Source organism: Triticum dicoccoides, chromosome 2A (assembly GCF_002162155.2).
Source record: "Triticum dicoccoides isolate Atlit2015 ecotype Zavitan chromosome 2A, WEW_v2.0, whole genome shotgun sequence".
Lineage (NCBI taxonomy): Eukaryota > Viridiplantae > Streptophyta > Magnoliopsida > Poales > Poaceae > Triticum > Triticum dicoccoides.
The window spans coordinates 23984465-23994478 of NC_041382.1; positions in this window are offsets into that span (position 1 = coordinate 23984465).

Consider the following 10014-nt stretch of genomic DNA (forward strand, 5'->3'; position numbering starts at 1 on the left):
GATAACTACGTGATAGTTCAATTAAATGGTTTAAGTAGAGGCACCAAAGACGTTTTCGAAACGTCGCGGAACATATGAGATGTTTCGAGGGCTGAAATTGGGATTTCAGGCTCGTGCCCACGTCAAGAGGTATAAGACCTCCGACGATTTTCTTAGCCTGCAAACTAAGGGAGAAAAGCTCAATCGTTGAGCTTGTGCTCAGATTGTCTGAGCACAACAATCACTTGAATCGAGTGGGAGTTGATCCTCCAGATGAGATAGTGATGTTTCCCCAAAGTCATTGCCACCAAGCTGCTAGAGCTTCGTGATTAACTATAACATATCAGGGATAGATATGATGATCCTTGAAATATTCATGATGTTTGACACCGCGAAATTAGAAATCAAGAAGGAGCATCAATTGTTGATGGTTGGTGAAACCACTAGTTTCAAGAAGGGCAAGGGAACAAAGGGATACTTCATGAAACGGCAAATCAGCTGCTGCACCAGTGAAGAAACCCGAGATTGAACCCAAACCCGAGACTAAGTGCTTCTGTGATAAAGGGGAATAGCCACTGGAGCAGAATTACCCTAGATACTTGGTAGATAAGAAGGCTGGCAAGGTCGATAGAAGTATATTGGATATACATTATGTTAATGTGTACTTTACTAGTACTCCTAGTAGCACCAGGGTATTAGATACCGGTTCGGTTGCTAAGTGTTAGTAACTCGAAATAAAAGCTACGGAATAAACGAAGACTAGCTAAAGGTGAGCTGACGATATATGTTGGAAGTGTTTCCAAGTTTGATGTGATCAAACATCGCACGCTCCCTCTACCATCAAGATTAGTATTAAACCTGAATGGTTTATTAAATCTCGATCGTAGTGATACACATTTTCATGCCAAAAGATATAAGATAGTAATGATAGTACCACTTACTTGTGGCACTGCCATGTAAGTCATAATGGTATAATCAGCATGAAGAAGCTCCATGTTGATGGATCTTTGGACTCACTCGTTTTTTGAAAAGTTTGAGACATGCGAACCATGTCTATTGGTGTATATGCATGAAGAAACTCCATGCAAATGGACCGTTTGGACTCACTTGATTTTGAATCACTTGAGATATGCAAATCATACCACATGGGCAAGATGACTGAAAAGCCTCGTTTTCAGTACGATGGAACAAGATAGCAACTTGTTGGAAGTAACACATTTTGATGTGTCCAATCCAATGAGTGCTGAGGCATGCAGTGAATATCGTTATGATCTTACTTCACAGATGATTCGAGTAGATGTTGAGAATATTTACTTGATGAAACACAAGTCTGAATTATTGAATGGTTCAAGTGATTTCAGAGTGAAGTAGAAGATCATTGTGACAAGAGGATAAAATGTCTATGATATGATCATAGAGATGAATATCTGAGTTACGAGTTTTGGCACACAATTAAGACATTGTGGAAATTGTTTCGCAATTAATACCGCCTGGAACACCATAATGTGATGGTGTGTCCGAACATCATAGTTGCACCCTATTGGATATGGTGCGTACCATGATGTCTCTTATCGAATTACCACTATTGTCCATGGGTTAGGCATTAGAGACAACCACATTCACTTTAAATAGGGCACCACGTAATTCCGTTGAGATGACACCGTATGAATTATGGTTTAGAGAAACCTAAGTTGTCGTTTCTTAAAAGTTTGGGGCTGCGACGCTTATATGAAAAAGTTTCAGGTTGATAAGCTCGAACCCAAAGCGGATAAAATGCATCTTCATAGGAAACCCAAAACGGTTGGGTATACCTCCTAATTCAGATCCGAAAGCAATATGGATTGTTTCTTGAATCGGGTCCTTTCTCGAGGAAAAGTTTCTCTCGAAAGAATTGAGTGGGAGGATGGTGGAGACTTGATGAGGTTATTGAACCATCACTTCAACCAGTGTGTAGCAGGGCACAGGAAGTTGTTCCCGTGGCACCTACACCAATTGAAGTGGAAGCTTATGATAGTGATCATGAAACTTATATTGAAATTGTATTTAATCTGACTATAAATTTCGGGATAAAAATATTTCGGATCCCATCAAAATGTGGGAAATTTTATTGAATTCTGTTTTGAACCGTTGGTTAAAATGGGCTGTACTTTTAACAAACTGTAAATGGGCTGGAGTAAATTCCATTAGAATTAAAAAATGGGCTACACATTCTTACAAATCTCAAATGGGCTATAAGTTCTCTGCCACACACTTCTGGCCTTACTAAGTTGACGCGTCCCCTAAAAAAAATAGAGTTGACGCGTATGCAAGGCTTTTTCAACTTATAGTCAACACACGGTTCTAGCAGCAGTGGTCGTTGGATGTCCATCCAACGGATGCCGTGCTTCTTCTTCAATCTCGGATATTCTAGCTTCACCCGCCCAAAAATGATTCCTCCCCCTGACATCTGGGGTGCACCGTTTCGGAAGCTGACCTATGGGCCTACTAAGTTGACATACCAAGGGCTTTGTCAACTTAGTCAATATAAACGATTCTAGCTGCAGTGACCATACGATGTCCATCCAACGGCCATAATGCTTGTTCAACCTCTGGTCTTCTTGCTCCAGCCGCCCAAAGCAGCACCGGTCGTGCTGCCTGCTCCTGCCTCCCGTGGCCGGCTGTGCTACCGTGGAGGCCTCACCGCCCCTACTATTCCCACTGCTGGCCAGGCCCTGCGGCGACGGCAGCCTCACACCGCAGCCGAACGAGTGAACCCTCATACTTCTCTCCGCGTGGGCATCCACTGCCGCGTCTTCACCAGCTCCGCGTCGTCCCCTTCCTAGGCCTCGCCATCATCCACCGCCCTGGTGCTCTCGGCGCGGCGTGGTCAACGTGGAAGGAACGACTTCCATAGGACATGGACTTTACGTGGAGAGGCTGAGAGCTGGGTCCACGGCGGCAGCAAGGAAGTGCCTCCATATTACGCGGAAAATAATGATTCCTCCACCTGACAGCAGGGACCCACCAGACGGGCCACCAGTATTTTGCGAAAAAAATCATTTCCCCCTAACTGCTGGGACCCATCGAACGGGCCATCGTATTTCGTGAAAAAACGTTCCCCCCGCTGTCAGCTCGGACCCACCGGAAGTGCCTCCTTATTACGCACAAAAAAATGAATACTCCCCAGCTAGCTGGGACCCACCTTGCTGAGAGGCTGACTTGTGGGCCTACTAAGTTGACGGGGACGAAGGGCTTTGTCAACTTAGTCAATATGAACGATTCTAGCTCCAGTGACCGTACGATGTGCATCCAACGGCCGTAGTGCTTCTTCAACCTCTGGTCTTCTTGCTCCAGCCGCCCAAAGCAGTGCCGGTCGTGCCGCATGCTCCTACCTCCCGTGGCCGGCTGTGCTGCTGCCGAGGCCTCACCACCCCCTACTATTCCCACCGCTGGCCAGGCCCTACGGCGACGGCAGCCTCACACCGCAGCTGAACCAGTGAACCCTCGTAGTCCTCTCCATGCAGGCTTCCACTGCCGCATCGTCCCCTTCCTAGGCCTCGCTGTCGTCCACCACCGTGGTGCTCTCTGCGTGGCGTGGTCAACGTGGTCAAGGAACGACTTCCATCGGAAGAGTATTGTACATGGAGAGGCTGACAGCTGGGTCCACGGCCATAAGACAGTTTTTTTGTGATTTGCCAAGTAAGTCGTTTTGTCAGGCCTGTTGGGCTACAAATCTTTCAAGACAAGGAGGGCTTTCATTCGGCTGGCCGAGAAAATGGCCCATTGGTAATGAGAAATGGGTTGTACATTTTTAAAACACATCAAACCGGCAATTAGTTTCAAATATCTTTTTTTTCATTTCAAGATTTTAAATTACATTAATTTTTATGCGTGGAGAATTTGTTGGATTTTATATTGATATACATTTACTTTTAAAATCATTTTGAATGTGAGTCAAAATTTCGGGATTAAAAATAGTTCGGGCCGCACCAAAATATGCAAAATTTCGTATAATTTTTTAACCGTTGCCACAATATGGGCTGTAATGCTAACAAAAAGAATATGGGCTTCAAAAAAAACATTAAGAATTAGCAAATGGGCTGTAAATTATTAGAAATAATGGCAGATGGGATGTATGCTGTTTTCCACAGATTTGAGGCTTTCCTAATAAAAGGTTGATGCACAAGCACTGACTGTTGGATGTCCATCCAAGGGTCGTCGTGCTTCTTCAATCTCTGCTCTTCCTGCTCCAGGCGCTCAAACAAGCGCCGGCGGGACTGCCTGCTCCCTCCTCCTCGCGGCCGGCTGTGCTACCGCGTAGGCCTCACCGCCCGACCGTACTCCCATCGCTGGCCTAGCCATCCCTCTACTCATCCACACCTGCTGTTATTCTCCGGCGACGGCAGATGAACCAGTAAACCCTCATACAGTCGTACTCCCCTCCGCGTGGGAAACAACTGGCGAGTCTTCCTTGCCTCCGTGTCGTCCCCTTCCTAGGCCTCGCCGTCGTCCACTGCCCTGGTGCTCTCGGCGCAGCATGGTCAACATAGTCAAGGAACGACTTCCATTGGACGTGGACTGTACGTGGAGAGGCTGACAGCTGGGTCCACGGCCGCAGCAAGGAAGTGCCTCCTTATTACGCGAAAAATAATGATTCCTCCACCTGACAGCTAGGACCCACCGGACGGGCCACTGTATTTCGCGAAAAAACGTTTCCCCCTGACTGCTGGGACCCATCAGCTACATCTTCGCACGGAAGGAAGTGCGTCCGGGCAAAAAAACGATTCGCCCCCTGACTGCTGGGACCCACCAGCTACATCTTCGCAGGCAAGGAAGTGTCTGACAGTCGGGACCCACTTGGTCGAAGCGTACGTAGCATTGTCATTCTGGTCGCGAACGTGTACGTACATACTGGTCGATGTAGAGGCGTGCACGTGTCGTGGTAGAGGCGCGCACGTGTCATAGTAGAGGCGCGCACGTAGCATGTACATGTACGTACAGCGGCCAGGGTGTCACGACCGGTTTTCCGGGTAATAAATTTCTAGAAAAGACCGTCGTGCTCATCAGCCCTAGGATTACTGTTAGCTGATGAGGCTCCAACTTGATACAGAAATTCCAAGCAGAAAAACAAAATATGCAGCACAAGGCCATTCTGGCCTGTGAGTACAACAAATGGTTTCTAGTGGTTGATGGCGGAAGCGGGTTGTGAAACATCAGTGTCTATGGGACTCCATTTCCCACGGGAACAGCTGACCAGGTTAACTCCTATCTTCGCGAGGCTGCTATCTCCATTACTTAGGTTCCGGGGCTGTCATCGCGTCGCTCCTCTTCGTGCAAGAAAATCTGGCCAAGACAATAGCCAGGGACAAGCCAGTGAGTACTTTGAATGTACTCGCAAACATTAGCACACAGGTATAATATAATAATGATGTGCTGAAAATATTTTATGCTCATGACGTCAGTCACAAAGGATAAATAAATCTCTGATGCGTGCAAGCAAGTTATTTGTAAAATTGCAATAACATAGTAGTATTAAAATGTATGAAATAAATAACAAGCAAAGCCACAGTCGGGCGTCTTAGCGACACCACATAAAGGGTTTTAAAAAGAAATGCCACAGTCGGGCGTCTGAGCGACACCACATAAAGGGCTTTTAAAAGAAATGCCACAGTCGGGCGTCTGAGCGACACCACATAAAGGGCTTTAAAAGAAATGCCATAGTCGGGCGTCTAAGCGACACCACATAAAGGGCTTTAAAAGAAATGCCACAGTCGGGCGTATGAGCAACACCACATAAAGGGCTTTAAAAGAAATGCCACAGTCGGGCGTCTGAGCGACACCACATAAAGGGCTTTAAAAGAAATGCCACAGTCGGGCGTCTGAGCGACACCACATAAAGGGCTTTAAAAGAAATGCCACAATCGGGCGTCTGAGCGACACCACACAAAGGGCTTTAAAATAAACAATCATAGTGAATATCCCGGAGGTAGAACCATCCCAGAGATACTCGATAATAACAATAATATCACGGGTTAGTCAACAATAATAATCATAATTATCACAAGTCACAGGTAGTAGTTCCAGTTCTGGTTAACAGTTTCACCTCCGAAGACCGACGCTAAGACCGACACTTGACCCATCCCAGACTGTAATCCTTAACCATGGACACGGCTATTCGAATAGGTTTAATCTCTGCAGAGTGTACGCTTTACCCACGAGTAACGGATTTCTTTAGTCCATCGGGGCTAATTCCGTCTACGGCCTTTTTGTTGAAAACACACCTAACTTGCACACACCAGCTTAACTCACACGTGTCTGGAATCACCCACGACACCTGTTAAGCAAACTCTAAGTGGGGAGGCTACAACCTCGCGTAGCATGGGATCAAATTTATATCGCGCGCTCTAAGGGGTGGCCTCCCCTCTCGGTCCCAACCGGAAACACCCATGCCCCCGGACCAGGTGGCCTGCCTACCAGCTACAACCGGTATCTTCCACCATGGCCTCTCTGTACGGTGTGTGCTAGAAAGAGGTTGACAACTTACTGAACCGTACTCTACTTGCTGTAGAGACGAGTGGTAGTACGAAACAAGTATGGGGGTTACTGGCACAAGACTCGATCTACGGTCGACTCAGGAGGTTTAAGTATTCCCTGCATGATTAGCATGACGAATATATTTCAACCAACAGAGTCACCGCTCATATCACCTTGCCATGCCATACCAGACATAACCGTCCCGACGGAGACCGGTGACAAACTCATGCCTACCCAAGGCAGAGGTTTTCCCGGGTTCCTGCCGGTATGCATGCAAGGCACATGAGGGTGATTATCATCACAAATGTGTTCATTTCCAACGGCATGGAAATCACTAATATGCACTCATGCATATGATCATACTACATGAAATAACAAGTCCTTCGAAATGCGGTGGTGTTATAAATGTATCAACGATCACACCAAAAATATTATTCCGGGATTCAGAATGCTTGCCTTCAATGTGTGGAAAGGCAGGGTGCACTCCAAAACTTGAAACATTTCTCCTCTCTTCAAAAATCCTATTTTAGCAATATAAAAGAATTAACACACAAAATAAAAACAGCACCAAAAGTTGTTCTCAAAATTTTTCAAATAAATCTTAAAATAAACTAGGTGAAATTTGAGAGAGGTAGGAAAAAGAATCATTTCGTTTGGAGTTATATTTAAAAAGTTATAGACAGTCAAAGCTGTGGTCAAAATCTGTTTTTAATAAAATCAGGAAAAGGAAAACGTTTCAAACGAGATTACGCTTTCGGTGCAGAGAAAACGTATTTGCGCCCTTTACGCCTCCACTTAACCACGTGGACCGGCGTTGGGTCTCTGACGGTGGGCCCGCCTGGCCCACTGGTCAGGTTTGACCAGTCGCCCGCGTCGTCTCCCTCCTCTGCCCGAGTGGAGTGGGGCTTCGGCGATCATCGCTGGCGAACGGTGGCTCCGTTCGGAAAGCTGAGGCCACCAGCGGATTCAGGGGGCCGAGGTGGTCACTCCGGTAGTCGTAGGGTCGTCGGAGGTGGAGGAAATCGCCGGCGGCGAGCTCCGCGGCGCAGGGAAGCTTCGGTGGTAAAGTGGTTTTGAGGCGGCGGTGGTTCCCGATCAAAATCGAGTAGGGGGAAGGGTTCACGGGAGGATGAGGAGGTTTCTGGCGAAGAGAACGGAGAGGGGGAGGCTCTGGAGGCACCGGCAGGGCCTGAGCAGTGGCGGCGGCTGCAGTCGCCGGAGATGAGGAAGGAGGCCTCCCCGGGTCGATTGGCTGCCAAAGGGGGTCCTCGGGAGGTGGCCTGGGACTGCCTGCGTGCGGAGATGAACTCGGGGCTCCTTATATAGGCGAGTCGAGGTGGTTCAGCGGCGGCCGCGGATGAGCTCGTCGGCGACCGTCTTTCTATAGCTGCAGGGCATCGTGGCGGCGACGAGCGCTAGTGGACATGGTTGCGGATGAGCTCGCGCTGCTCCAGGGGCCAGGTGGCGAGCGGGAGGGGCTTGGGCGGCGCTGCCCGTGGCTGGAGCCACTGCGGACGCCGGTGTGCCGCCAAGAATGCCCTGGCGGCGGCGCTGTAGCGTGCCAGGGTGGCTTGGCGCGATGCTGCGAGGCGGGGAGTGTGTGGCGAGGTGCTGCCGTGTGGGCCAAAGCCAGGGGGCCAGCGTGTCGGCTCGGGCGCGGCATCGTGCAATACGCGCGCTCTGGGCGCGTCCAGTGCACGCACGGGAGATGCTCGACACAATGCCGCGGCATGCTACAGGTCGCAGGTGAGGTTGGGGTTTACCAGATCGAGGTTAGGAGCAACTGGGAGTCTAGTGGACATGTTAGTTCTATTAGGGGTGCAAGCTCCCAGTGCAATGTCAAAAGTCATGTCAAAACAGATCATGCCCATAAGGTGTTTGACAAAATGCTAAGGGCACTTAGGCATTTCTTGGGGTGGCCAAATCCTCCAGATCAGGGTCTCTTTAGATGCACAAGAGGGTGGTGAGGTTAGTTGGTGAAATGCACAAACTTGTTAGTGCAAGTCTTGCAAAACTACAATTCTGGACAGGAAATAAATGACATTATTTCATGAACCAAAATTAATCCAATGGGTGCATGCTCCTGGATTTAGGGGTTTGGTAGGGCTGTCTACAAGTAGGAGAAAACACAAGATTCTTGGAGCAAAATTAAATAGGGTTGCAGTAGAAATCACAAGGCTGGACCAGAATGAAAAAGAGGATGATTCACTCAATTTTTTCAAAGAACATAAATAGGTTTTTGCACAAAGTGGAATAATATGCTCCTACTGACCTCCCCTAATTTTGGTAGAAGTTTTAAATAAATATTTAAATAGGTTGTAGTGTAAAATTGCCCACTGGACCAGATTTGAAAACTTGGTGTAGAACTCAAAATATCCAATGAATGAAATATATTATTGCACAAAAGTGATTTAGAGACATCACATGATATCTCCAAATTTTGGTGAAATTTTTAATTAAATATATCAAATGGTTGTAGTTCAAAAAGAGCTCCAAATTTTAAAACAAGTCATTAAATGAATAAAGCTCAGGGTGAAATAATTTTATAAATAAATCTCCTGATTGAGAGATGTTTTTTTAAAGAGAGGGAAAATAAGTCCAATATATTTTTGGAAGGATCCACTTGGGAAAAATTTCTTAATATTAAAAGAAAAGTTTTGAAATCAACAGAGATATACTTGCATGCAAAAAATTTAAACTCTTGGCAAAATTTTAATAACTAAAACCTGGTTAAAATTTTTGGGGTGTTACACAGGGTGCAAGAAAGAAAATACGGCCACGTATGTGTACATACGGGCGGGGTCTCGAACGCCTACTCACGCATACGTACGGCCAGGGCTCATATACATTGCTGGGTCAGAACGGAGAAACAGCGTCGTCGCCGTGATCATGGGGAGGCAACGGAATGTGTCGTGTTCATGGGGAGGCAGCGGAACGCATGGGAGCCAACCGGCTGGGTCGGAACAGAATGCGTGGTCGTGTTCATCGGGAGGGCTTGGACAGAACAGGCGATGGAAACGAGGCCTGGCGTACCGCACAACGGAGGAAACGGACCTCCTACATTCGGGGCGGGGTCCTGTTGATCGGGAGGGGTCTGGCGTACCGCAAAACGGAGGAAATGGACCTCCTATGGTCGAAATGGGGGTCCTGTTGATCAGGAGGGGTGTGGCGTACCGCAAAACGGGACTCCACGGGATATTGTTCATCTCCATCATCGACCCCCTCCAGCCTCCACGAGCTACTGTTCATCCACCATCAACCTCCTCCAGCCTCTACCTGCGACTATTCATCCACAGGCTCCTGTTCATCCAGCCTCCACCGCGCGCTACTCCACCGGCTACTGTTCAACCAGCCCTCTCCACGGCTCCTGTTCAACCACCCCTCCACGGGCTACTATTCACCATGCCCTCCACCGTCTACTATTCATCCTGCCCTCCACGGGGTCCTGTTCATCCAGCCCCAACTGGCTTGATCGATCGGGGTCCTGTTTATCCAGAGGCAACACCATGGGGTCCTATTCAT